This window comes from Stenella coeruleoalba, assembly GCF_951394435.1.
Source record: "Stenella coeruleoalba genome assembly, chromosome: 12".
NCBI classification, from domain to species: domain Eukaryota; kingdom Metazoa; phylum Chordata; class Mammalia; order Artiodactyla; family Delphinidae; genus Stenella; species Stenella coeruleoalba.
Window position 1 is genome coordinate 33,261,408 of NC_137158.1, and position 12,891 is coordinate 33,274,298.

A 12,891-nucleotide genomic window follows, 5' to 3' on the forward strand; every position below is an offset into this window, starting at 1 on the left:
CCATTGTAAGTACTGAGGACATAGTGGTGACAAAAGAGATAATTAAGCAGAGCTTACATTGTAATTGGGATGAGTGGAAATAAACAGGTAATTGACAAAAAGAAATACACTATCAGAAGGTAATTGGGATCATGAAGAAATGGAATCAGAATGATACTAAAAATCATATGTGGGCAGGGACCAGAGACTCCTTGAAATGGGTGCAGAGGGAAGGCCTCCTTGAGCATGGAATGCCTGGGTTGAGTCCTAGGTGACAAGAAAGAGCAGCCATGAGAAGATTATATTTGAGAGAGCATGAGAAACAGGCTGCAGAGAACATCAACTAGCTGCCTCCTTCAGACCAGCCATTTCCCCCAAATACAGACGCTAGAGCATATTGTCTTGTTGACTACTTTCCAAGGAGAGAATTTTGCAATTTTATGTCCATATCTATATTTATATAGATCTATATAAATACAAATATATATGTAAATCCATGAAAATACTTCTGAGAGACCAAGATTTAAAATAAGTTAAATTTAAGGAAAATAAGGGCATAAGATATGAGATAATAAAAAAGTTAAAATAACTTTATTTGGTTAATACTCTATTCCTATATTAAATGAAGAGAAAACTTGTTACCATTTATAATTTTAGGTACCTATACATAAATACATAGAAAGTTATAAGCTATCTCAGTTCTATTAACTAAGGAGAGTTCTTGAGGGCTATATCTGGATAAAAATACAAATTCATGAACTGGTAATTTTTATAGTTCCCCATCACAAGCAATAACTCAGGGGATCTACATGGGGCATCTGGTAATCAAACTAAACATTCCCAGTTCCAGATGCAAGACATAATTAATTGGCTAACTGCCTTAAAATGTTAGGCCTTAATGTTTATTAAAAATAGATGGTGAAAAAAAAGAAAAAAGTTTAAAATTGTTTTTCATTTTTTCTGAAAAATATCTTTATTATCACTATCTTTAGCAAATTTGATTTTAAAATCACTTACTTTCTCCAAGTTTTGAGGTGGAGAAAATACAATACCCTAGTATCATGGGGAGGGGGAGAATTTCAATATTGGCCAAGAGAATTTTGAAGCAGTGAACTGGGATAAGAAAGGAAGTGAGGGGTGAGTGAAGGTCTCAAGTCAAATGGGGCAAAAGAAAGGACCCAAGTAGTTGTGACAAATAGAGGGAGGACAGCTGCTGACCAGCCTGGTGACCTTATTTATTATATGCAGAGGAGAGCTGGCCAATGACTGAAAGGAAGAAAACCATATCCTCCCTTGGGGACAAGGTATAAAGATCAAGGGATCTGTGAAGTCTTGTGTGTCTCACAATGATGATGACGGTGATAATGACCCAGCAGTCCCTAGAGTGTGACACCACAGTGAAGGGGAGGAAAAACATACCCACAAGGAAATGAGGAGCATTTTGCAGTAGATGGAAAGGCTTCATTTGATTTCAAACACTTTTGACAAGGAACCCACGCCTCTCCCAGATTAGAATTGTCTCCCTTCCTGTCACATCCCTTGAGTAGAACAAAATTTAGGGAATGTCCATAGGCTTAAGATTCTTTGTATTAGGGAATGGGGGGGCACCCATGCACTGGCAGCTTTTCCCTTCCTCCTGTGAAAATGTACCATATCCCTCTCTTAATAAAAAAACGGAGGAGGATAGAAGAAGTTTTAGACAGAGGTTATTACCATAATGCAAACAGTATTCTGAGTAAAAGGAAAGACGACTCTAGAAGTATGCTGTCTCTTAACAATACAAGGAGTCAGAGGAAACAGATGTTCCGGCTGTTATTCAGTCTTACACACCCACTCTCTTTCCTCATCACCTTCTCCATCACTTCTCAGTCATGAATAAGTTATAGCATTGACCACATTTTACTGTGTTTTGAATTCATTTTCATGGATCTATCTATCCATTTGAATAAAAATGCCCTGCTATATATCTCACAAAGAAAAGACCTTCTAAAAATGTAAAACCTTAAGCACAAGATGAAGAAAGGCATAAGGAGAATTTGGGTTTCAGGACTAATGCTATTTTTGTGGATTCTTCCAAAACAAGGTGAAGCATGCACATCACCAGATAAATTTGGGTTTCATTCTATCACAAAAAAATTAGTCGTGAAACTGCATAAAAATTATTATCTTATTTTGGAAGCAGTAACACTCAGAAAGCATGCTAAGTGTGGATGACAGAAGGCCACCCATGCACTGATGTGTAATGTGAAATGAGGACCCCACAACAAAGTAGAAACTCTATACACTGAAACCCCACCTCACATGTAAAAGCATAAATAACAATTGCTGAAAAACTCTCTTCTCTGCAAGGTGTTTAGGACCCAAGATACTACTGAGATGAAGAGTTAAGAAAAGCGGTCACAGCCAGTGTTAGATTGCACATAACAGCTGCCACTGAGTCTGCCTGTGAAAGGTGTGAAAGCAAAGCTCACACATTGGTTCCCACATCCACAGCCTCCCTTAAGGGCCGCCGTTGGCAGCAAGAGTCAACTGTGCAAATGAAGTGAGTCCTACTGAACAGAAACAGGCAGCCAGGGCAGGAAGCCTGTGACATGTCACAACCTCTCAGATGCCCTGGTCTCCTTCTCCTTCCTCCCAAGGTAAACCATTTGGAAAACTCTGAATTTTTTCTCATTATGAATTAATCTCAAAAAAATAGAAATTTTATTGATATTTCTCCAATCATCATTCCACTTACTCGTATAGACTGTTATTTTGGAGGCTACATTGCTAAAGCAACTGAGAGTCCCCAGATAGAGAATGATTTTGGAAATAAGGCTAATTCTGCTTAAGTACCATTTCATTTCAATTGAAGAAGACACAAATAAAGGGAAAGATATTCGTTGCTCATGGATTGGAAGAATTAATATTGTTAAAATGTCCATATTATGTAAAGTGATCTACATATTCAATGCAATGCTTATCAAAACTCCAATGGCATTTTTCACAGAAATAGAATAAACAATTCTAAAATTTGTATGGAACCACTAAAGACCTTGAATAGCCAAAGCAATCTAGAGAAAGAAAGACAGAGCTAGAGACATCATGTTCCCTGATCTGAAGGTATACTACAAAGCTATAGTGATCAAAACAGTAAGGTATTGGCAGAAAAACAGACACATAAATCAATGGAAAAGAACAGAGAGTCCAGAAATAAACCCATGCAAATATGGCCAACTAATTTATGACAAAGGAGGCAAGGATATACAATGGGAAAAAGACAGTCTTCAAAACATGGTGTTGGGAAAACTGGACAGCCACATGCAAAAGAATAAAACTGGGCCATATATCTTACACCATATACAAAAATTAACTCAAAATTAAGTAAAGACTTGAATGTAAAGCTAGAAACCATAAAACTCCTAGAAGAAAAACAGTCTCCCTGAGATTGGTCTTAGCAATGTTTTTTTGGATCTGACTCCAAAAACAATTGCAACAAAAGCAAAATGAAAAAAATGGGACTACAGCAAACTAAAAAGCTTCTGCACAGCAATGAAACTATCAACAAAATAAAAAGACAGTTACTTAATGGAAGCAGATATTTGCCAACCATGTATCTGATAAGGGGTTAATATCCCAAATATGTAAAGTCATACACTCAATAACCACAGCGACAGCAATAACAATAACAACAACAATCTGATTTAAAAATGGACAAGGATCTGAATAGACATTTCCACATCACTAATCATCAGGGAAATGCAAAACAAAACACGATTATGCTTCTGCCTCAAGGATCTTTGCATTTGCTATTTCCTCTTCCCAGAATCTTCCTCCAGATTTTCGCATAGCTCACATCTTCACTTCCTTCAAAGCTCTGCCGAAGCCTGTATAAACTATCACCCACATATCCCCATTCCTTTCTAGCACTCATCTTTCTTTTTATCATAACGCATATCACCAACTGGGGGAATAGGGCAGTGGACACAGGACATAAAAGCCAAAGTGGACCCCGAGTGAGTGAGCCCCTCGGGAATCAGTAAGAACTTTCTCGAGGATTTTGGGGCCTGACTCACTCCTCCATCCTCCATTGTACTTGTGGGGTAGAGAGGCTTCAGTGGCGCCCTCTGTGTTACTTGACCAAACTTCCCTTGTATATAAAGCCTCTTTTAATGCTAACCTTTACAGAAATGTAGTGACTTGAAGACAAATATTAAGTTACTTACGAACTATGTCCAGGCTAAAAATAAAAAGGTAATTTCACCATTGTCTTCTAGAAAATTATTTCTTCCTTTCTGTTAAAAAGGTTTTCTTTCCCCCTCTGTGTTTGCTTCGGTGCCTCAGATTTCTTTTATTTCCCTTACAAACAGAAGAAATCTAGAGTTAAAGCGGGTCTAAAACTGAGTAGTGAGGAATGTTCCTCATTGTCTACATATATTCATTCTATTTAAAACATAATGAACTTTATGTACATTAAACATGGACTTATCTTGCCAGTTCATATGTAACTTTTAAAAAAAATTTTTTTTACCTGGACCATTTTTAAAGTCTTTACTGAATTTGTTACAATATTGCTTCTACTTTTTATGTTTTGTTTTTTTGGCCACGAAGCATGTGAGATCTTAGCTCCCCAACCAGGGATCAAAGCCACACCCCCTGCATTGGAAGGTGAAGTCTTAATCACTGGAACGCCAGGGAAGTCCCCACATGTACCTTTTAGTATTACTCTGATATTAGAATTTCTAAGTTCAAAGAATTATTTTTATAAAAATTTGGAGATGCAAGCCATACTATTCTTTTTTTTTTTTTTGCAAGCCATATTATTCTTGCTACCCAGTCATAACAATATTTCCTGGTTAGTATCTTCATATTAAAGTACATAGGAAATTTATCAGACCTTATTGCAGCAATGTCTAAGTTACTGTTCAAAGTCTTTCTGTAGAAATGTGGTAGGAAACATTATTTGAAGCAAGCATGGCATTGTCTGGAGCTCAGAAGTCTATTTTGAAACAACAAACTTTCATGTAAAGATAATTTGATACCCTAATGGGTTTGAAGTCATAGTTAAACACACTTAATCCATCACACATCCCAGAATTAGTGTGCATACACCACGATTATGCTATTGTTGAAAAATACATAATGCAACTTGCAGATCTACGAAGGTGGTCTAGAGGAGAGCCCCCTTCCTTACACTGCTCATGCTGTTGATCAGCTGCTCCAGTGAACCCAGAAAAGTTGACAATTAATGATAGGGACCCCAGGGTTTCACGAGGGTTTGCAGCTGTGATTCTCCTGGGTTCTGGCAGTGCCAGGATTAAGGCTTATTGGAGCTGCTGACGCCTGTGCTGTCTTGTCTAGCATCCTGGAAATGAAAAGGAGACAGAAATTGAAGAAAGGAGGGCTTGTCTCAGATAGTAACTCTTACGTCCATCAGCGGAAATGAGGTCTCTTCCCCAGCCCCTTCAATGAAATAACTCATTTCCATGACCACTGCTCCCCACTGCCAACCACTGACCCCTCTCTGCCACTCTCTTTTACATGGTCCTCCAATTCAAGAAACAAAATGTTTAGAACAATGACACAATCCCCCACTTTCATCAAACTTTCTGCTTCATGTGATGCTACCCACTAGAATACCTTAAGCCAAAGAAAGGTGATAGTTTGTTTTTGGTTTTTTTGTTTTTTTTTTTAGCAGTACGTGGGTCTCTCACTGTTGTGGCCTCTCCTGTTGCGGAGCACAGGCTCCGGACACGCAGGCTCAGCGGCCATGGCTCACGGGCCTAGCCGCTCCACGGCATGTGGGATCTTCCCGGACCGGGGCACGAACCGTGTCCCCTGCATCGGCAGGCGGACTCTCAACCACTGTGCCACCAGGGAAGCCCCTTCTAGTGTATTTTTAATTTCAGTTATTGCATTGTTCATCACTGTTTGTTTGCTCTTTAGTTCTTCTAGGTCCTTGTTAAACGTTTCTTGTATTTTCTCCATTCTATTTCCAAGATTTTGGATCATCTTTACTATCATTACTCTGAATTCTTTTTCAGGTAGGCTGCCTATTTCCTCTTCATTTATTTGGTCTTGTAGGTTTTTACCTTGCTCCTTCACCTGTAACATATTTTTTGGTCATTTCATTTTTTTTTTTTTTTTGATGGGTGGGGCTGTAATCCTGTCTTGCTGGTTGTTTGGCCAGAGGCATCCAGCACTGCAGTTTGCAGGCAATTGGGTAGATCCGGGTCTTGGAGCTGAGATGAGGACCTCCGGGAGGCCTTACTCCAATTAATATTCCCTGGGGTCTGAGGTTCTCTGTTAGTCCAGCGGTTTGGACTCAGTGCTCCCACAACAGGAGCTCAGCCCTGACCCCCGTCCTGGGAACCAAGATCCTGCAAGCCACGCGACATGCAAAAGAAAAGAAAAGAAAAAAAAAAGGGAGCAGTACAATAACAAATAAAAAATAAAATAAAGTTAGAAAGATAAAAAATATACTAGGAAAAATAAAAATACAGTTGAAACAACTACAACGAGGTATAACAGAACCACAACAGAAAAAAGAAATAAAAAAAAAAGGGAACACACCAAAAGGAGCAGAACAATAACAAAGTATAAAGGATAAAATAAAATTAGAAAAATAAAATATTTATTAGAAAAAATAAAAATATAAATGAATTAGCAACAAGGTAAAACAGAACCGCAACCTAAAAGAAGAAAAAAGGCTGGAAAAGGCCTTGGCTGTGGGCAGTGGAGCTTAGGCAGGGGCAGGGTTTATGGGAGGGGCAGGGCCCAGGCTTAGGACCTGAGCAGCAGGGGAAAGGTAGCACATCCTGAGCCAGGCCTCTGGAGTGTGGAATTCCAGAGTTTGGAGGTAAGGCCCTGGGTGAGGGTGTGTGGGTGGAGTTTAGGCCCAGCACAGTTGGAGGAGGTCTCCGAGTGCCACCTCTAGAGGTAGGGCCCTGAGTGGGGATGTAGGGGCGGGGCTTAGGCTCTGCGATGCTGGAGCGAGCCTCCGAGGGCAGGAGATTAGGCCCAGGAGCCCAAGAGGCTCCCCGGTGCCCAAGTGGGCAGAGAAAGCACTGGCCACACCCCCTTCTGTTTCTCTGCTCTCCTGAGCGTCTGCCCCAGTCACCGCTGAATTGTGGGTGGGTCCCACCAGGTGTGGGAACTCCTCCCCTCCCCCCACTGCCCCCTGTTGGTCCGGCCTTTACTTTTGCTCCCCCTTCCCTCCTTCCCACTCCCTCAGGACCCGCACAGATGTAGGGGACCTCGGTGGGCAGAGGATCAGGCCTGGGATCTCAGCATGCTGGCCATGCTCCCTTCTGATCCTCTGCCCTCCCGACGGTTCCCCCCTTTCCCACTCCTGGCGTGAGATCCCTTCCCCTCCCCCAGCTGCCCCTCAGGGGGACCGTTCCAGCCCCACCTCCACTTCTCCTCACTGCTCATTCCCTCCCACATCCTACCTGGTCCCTGGGTGTTCCTCCCATCCCCTTAGGTGTCCGTGGTCCCCCACCAGTGCCTGGTAGGTGCCCTAGTTGTGCAGAGACTTGAATTCCACATCCTCCTAGTCCGCCATCTTGACTCCGCCCACTATAATAGCCATTTGATGTCCAAAATGGTTTTTTTCAAGATCAATAATAACTGACATTTATTGAATATTTACTATTGAACACTTAACCACTTTTTACTTGTATTTACTCATTTAATCCTTGTATTTACTCATTTTTTACTTGTATTTACTTGTATTTTTTTTTTTTTTTTACTTGTATTTACTCATTTAATCCTCCCAGTAACCCAATACTTAGGTATTATTATATTGGGGATTGTTATTCGTATTTCTCAAGTGACAAAAAGATTAAGTGATTCAACCAAGGTCACACAGAAAGTAGCTGAACAGGAACCAGACAGACTGGTTGCAGATTTGTAAGATTTTTTATAAGCTTTGTTTCTTTGAAACAAAAAGATCTATAATTGTAAAGAGTAAACAAAACTTAAAGGCACACCTACTTTAACACAAAAACAAACAAACAAAAAACAAAAGAACAAAGGCAAAAGCCATTCAACGGTGTGCTGAACATGGTTTTCACTGTTGAACTCTTTCAAATTGTGCAGAGCACTCCAAAAGGAGACGATATACTCACTCGAGAACTGAACCCGGACCCAGGTATGACTTACTGGGCAATCACATCTCATCCATTCATTTATGATTTGATGGATAGGACAAGGAACAGAAACTTAACAGTTAAATGGCAAACAGCTGCTGTGAGTGCCCCTCACCCCCAAACAACTACAGAACGCCTACTCTCACACCTTGCTATGATCTTTGATCACAGCAATAAGACTAAGATATTTCTGACGGAGTTAAATTTAAATTTCCCAGACAGATATGTAGTAAAAATATAGAGTTCATCTTTCCTTTAAACTATGTGAAACAAAGTAGGACATATTGACTTCACTAAGCATGGGATTTCACAGTGGATGGGCCTAACCAACCCTAAAATGTAATAATCTTCTTCTGACCAGTTTACAAGTGGAAGGACATCTTATAGTTTGGTCCATAAGTGAACTTGGACAAAGAAACAAATACAGGGATATAAAAATACAGGGATATAAAAGATAAGAGTAAATAAAATAGGTATAATACTGTACTGTTGCTTAGAGAATAACACACACACTCACACATGGAAAATTAATGCAACAATTATAAATTGGACTATGGTTTTAAAGAATCAGATAAGGAACTCAGATGGGAAATGCAGGGGCTGGCATGGAAATGATGAAGAGATCTATTTTAAAAAGAGATGACAGGGTAATAGAAGAACTCTTGTGGGTGAAACCCATACTGTGAACATATTTCCATATCAATAAACATAACTTTACAAGGCTGTTCTTAATGTTGCCCAGTAACTCGTAAAATTGTACAATGCTTTATGTGGTATCAAGGTGTCTCTGACTTGTTCATTTTTGTAAACACATTTTGTGTGTTTGTCTGATCCTTTCCTTAGGGTAAATTACTTAGGCTACAGGGTGGAAATTGCCTTACTACAACTTGGTGTGTAAAAAAATACTAACTTTCTTATTTCTTACTGCTTATAAATTTTCTTCTTCTTATTTAACCTAGAATTGATATGATCTTGCTGAGGAATCTGTATTCCCACTCAATATTTGAAAAACCTTAAATTAGCTAATTAAAGATAATAACCTAGTCACTAGTTTAACTCAATCCTTTTCCGGCATAAATACACTCAGTTCAAAATTGAAGCCACCTATCTAGGCAATACCGTCTGCCCTCCGTATTCATGAGTTTCCCAGCCATGCATATGGAGGCTGATTGCCTTCTTTGTGCTGTGCATTTTATGTAAGGGACTTGAGCATTCGAGGATTTTGGTATCCACAGGGGTCCTGGAACCAATCCCCTGTGGATACCAAGGGACGACTGTACCTCTTCTCTTTTTAACTTAAAAAAATTTGTTTTACTTTTTATTTTATATTGGAGTATAGTTGATTAGCAATGCTGTGTTAGTTTCAGCAAAATGATTCAGCCATACATATAAATGTACCTTTTCCTTCTCAAACTCTGTTCCCATTTAGGTGGTTACACAATATTGCGCAGAGTTCCCTGTGCTAAGCAGTAGGTCCTTATTGGTTATCCATATTAAATATAGCAGTGTGTACGTGTACCTTGTCTCTTGAGGTTTTTAAACTTTGCCTCCTCCTCCGCAGGACGCCATCTGGGTGCAGGGGTAGCTTGTAAATGGGAATAGCTCTGTGGGGGAAGGTCTTATTCTACTGGTCCCTGGGCAGCAGCCTGAACTTGTGTAGCCCCATAAGCGGAGTCTGCAGCGAATAAATCCCTTGTTCTACTCTCTGGCCTGGGCCATTCCCAGAGACTGGTCTGGGAGCTTATCCACGCCCCACCCTCAGCGCACTGGTACCTTCAGGTTGCCCCTTCACCGGCTACCATCCTTGAAAGATGCACCACTTTAATTCTCAGTTGTGTACGGAATTCTTCCGCGGGCCTTTGACAATCGCTGCTTCATTTCTAGCTATGTACAGCCCATGGAGACCCACCCCTCTCTACTTTAAGCTACTCGTGTTGCCATTTCTACTCTCCCACTGGCACAGGACACTCTGCAAGTCTCCTGAAAGGGTAGCAAATGAAAAACAGAGGACATGCTTTGGTTTCCCATTCAAAACACTCCCTTTCTGTGATGTTCAAACGGGAAGGGTGGAAACAAGGACATTTGCCTTTGACTCCTTGCCTTCTCTCCCTTTCTCTCTGGCTTCTCCTCTTTAGCCCCAGGAAAGGCTTACATAATATTCTAGATTTTTCCCTGCTTTATCATCTATTCTGTGGTCAGGCCTTGAAGTTCTAACTCATTGAAATGTACACACTTTTCCCGTTTCTCATTAAAGTCTGGCTTTTGAAAAATCAAAAGAACTCGCTTTTAGGCTATTAATTCACAGTGGATTCAATATTCTCCGTTTTGAAATTTAAAGTTGGGCAATGATTCCCTTTTTTTGGCAGCCTCCCTCCCCACTTCCCCATGGCAATGAATTCCACTGATCCACTGGGTGGAGCAGCTGCCAAAGAACTCTAGAAAGGGCCTTGCCACATAGCACAGAGGTTTAATGTCTCACAAAACGCATCCCTCATACCCCTAGAAGTAGAATTGTTGAGTCAAAGGAAATACGTTTTATCTATTCCTTATAAATTTGGCAGTATTTAACTCTAACCATTTTCATCTTCATCTCAGCCATTATTCCTTAAAGACTTTTAATACCTTTACTAAATTATCCTCCAGTAGCATATGATGCATGTCCTTTTAAAATCCAAAATGTGTTAATATAAAAAATGAGTATTAACATGTTTTAATATTTGTCAAATTGATAAATAATAGTCTCTCATTGCTTTAGCTGCTAAAAACTATGAACAAATTGGATGATAATTTGGTGGTTATATCCATTTATTCATTCGATAAAAATGTATAGGGGGCTTCCCTGGTGGCGCAGTGGTTGGGAGTCCGCCTGCCGATGCAGGGGATGCGGGTTCGTGCCCCGGTCCGGGAGGATCCCACATGCCGCGGAGCGGCTGGGCCCGTGAGCCATGGCCGCTGAGCCTGCGCGTCCGGAGCCTGTGCTCCGCAACGGAAGAGGCCACAACAGTGAGAGGCCCGCGTACCGCAAAAAAAAAAAAAAAAAAAAAAAAAATGTATAGGATTTTATATGTGTGTTAGGCAACGGAAAACATCCGCAAGACGTGACTCTATGACTCATATTCAAGAGGCTCACAGTCTAATGGAGACTGCTTGTAAATAAACAATTACCTTTGAGCATCAAAATGAAGAAGGACAAGAATGGGAATAGCACGTTAAATATTTTTTAAAAGTTCACAGGGCTTCCCTGGTGGCACAGTGGTTGAGAGTCCACCTGCCGATGCAGGGGACACGGGTTCGTGCCCCGGTCTGGGAAGATCCCACATGCCGTGGAGCGGCTAGGCCCGTGAGCCATGGCCACTGAGCCTGTGCTCTGCAGCGGGAGAGGCCACAACAGTGAGAGGCCCGCGTACCGCTAAAAAAAAAAAAAAAAAGTTCACAAATACAAAATGATACTTTAGAACCTTATTTTTTACGAGAGAGATGGAGAAAAGGAGAAACTTTCTTTATTAAAATTTTAAAAAGTCAGCTAATAAATGTAGAAGGAATGATAAAAACAGAAAGTCATCGTTTTACTAGCACTATAAAAAAATTTGCTCAGTTAGGATCATCCTTGGATGCTAGAATTATTGGATGAAAGCTTGTTGGGAGCAGTATATGGAGAAATTGAGTTGAGAGACACTATTTACTAGATTACCAAATTTAACAACACTAATAGCAAAGACTGGCATCATGTGCCTTTGATATGATTCAGTAAAGGATATACAATGTCATCTATGTAATATTCTTGCCCAAAATAATTAACCTAAATTAATCATAAAGAAACATTCAAGCTGACAAATTCAAATGGAGGGATATTCTGAAAACAACTGTCCAGGGTTCTAAGAAAACGTCAACAACACAAAAGCTCCCTCTTTATCTACCCCCATCCTCCTCAAAAGACTAGGAAACTGTTCTAGATTAAAGAAGAAAAAAGAGATATAACAACTAAATAAAACAAGTTTTATTGTTGATTGGATCCTGAATCCAGAAAAACCAAAAAAGCCATTTAAGAAATAATTGGGCAATGAGGGAATATTTGTATAGGAGCATGCATATTAGATAACAATACTGTGTCAATATTAAATTTTCTGGTTGTGGTTGTGAAGGAAAATGTACTTATCATTAGGAGATGCATATTGAAGTAGCTAGAGGTGAACATAGTAATGTTTACCGATGATTCTCAAATGACAGATATAAAAATGAGGGTGGAGGGAGACAGAAAGCAAATATGGCAAAGTGCTAACAATCCATGGATCTAGGGGGAGAGTATATGGTTATCCATGGTGCCATTTGGTAAGCTTTTCATAGGTTTGAATTATTTGAAATAAAAACTTGGGAAATTTTTTTAAATGATTGTAAAAAGAAAAATCAATAATTGTCGTACCTTATAAAAATGCCATGAGAAAGGTAGTGGTAATGGACAGTATGCCACAAAGAACAGGGTGGCACCAACCATTCTCCACCAAAAAATCCCTGAATAGTCAAAGCAATCTTGAGAAAGAAGAACAAAGCTGGAGGCATCACACGTCAGTATTTCAAACTATATTGCAAAGCTATAGTAATAAAAACAGTATGGTATTTACATAAACACATGCACATAGAGCAATGGAACAGAATAGAGAGCCCAGATATAGACCCATGCATATATGTTCAATTAATTCATGACAAAGGAGCCAAGAATACACAATAGAGAAGTGATAGTTTCTTTAATAAATGGTGTTGGGAAAACTGGGCAACCGCATGCAAA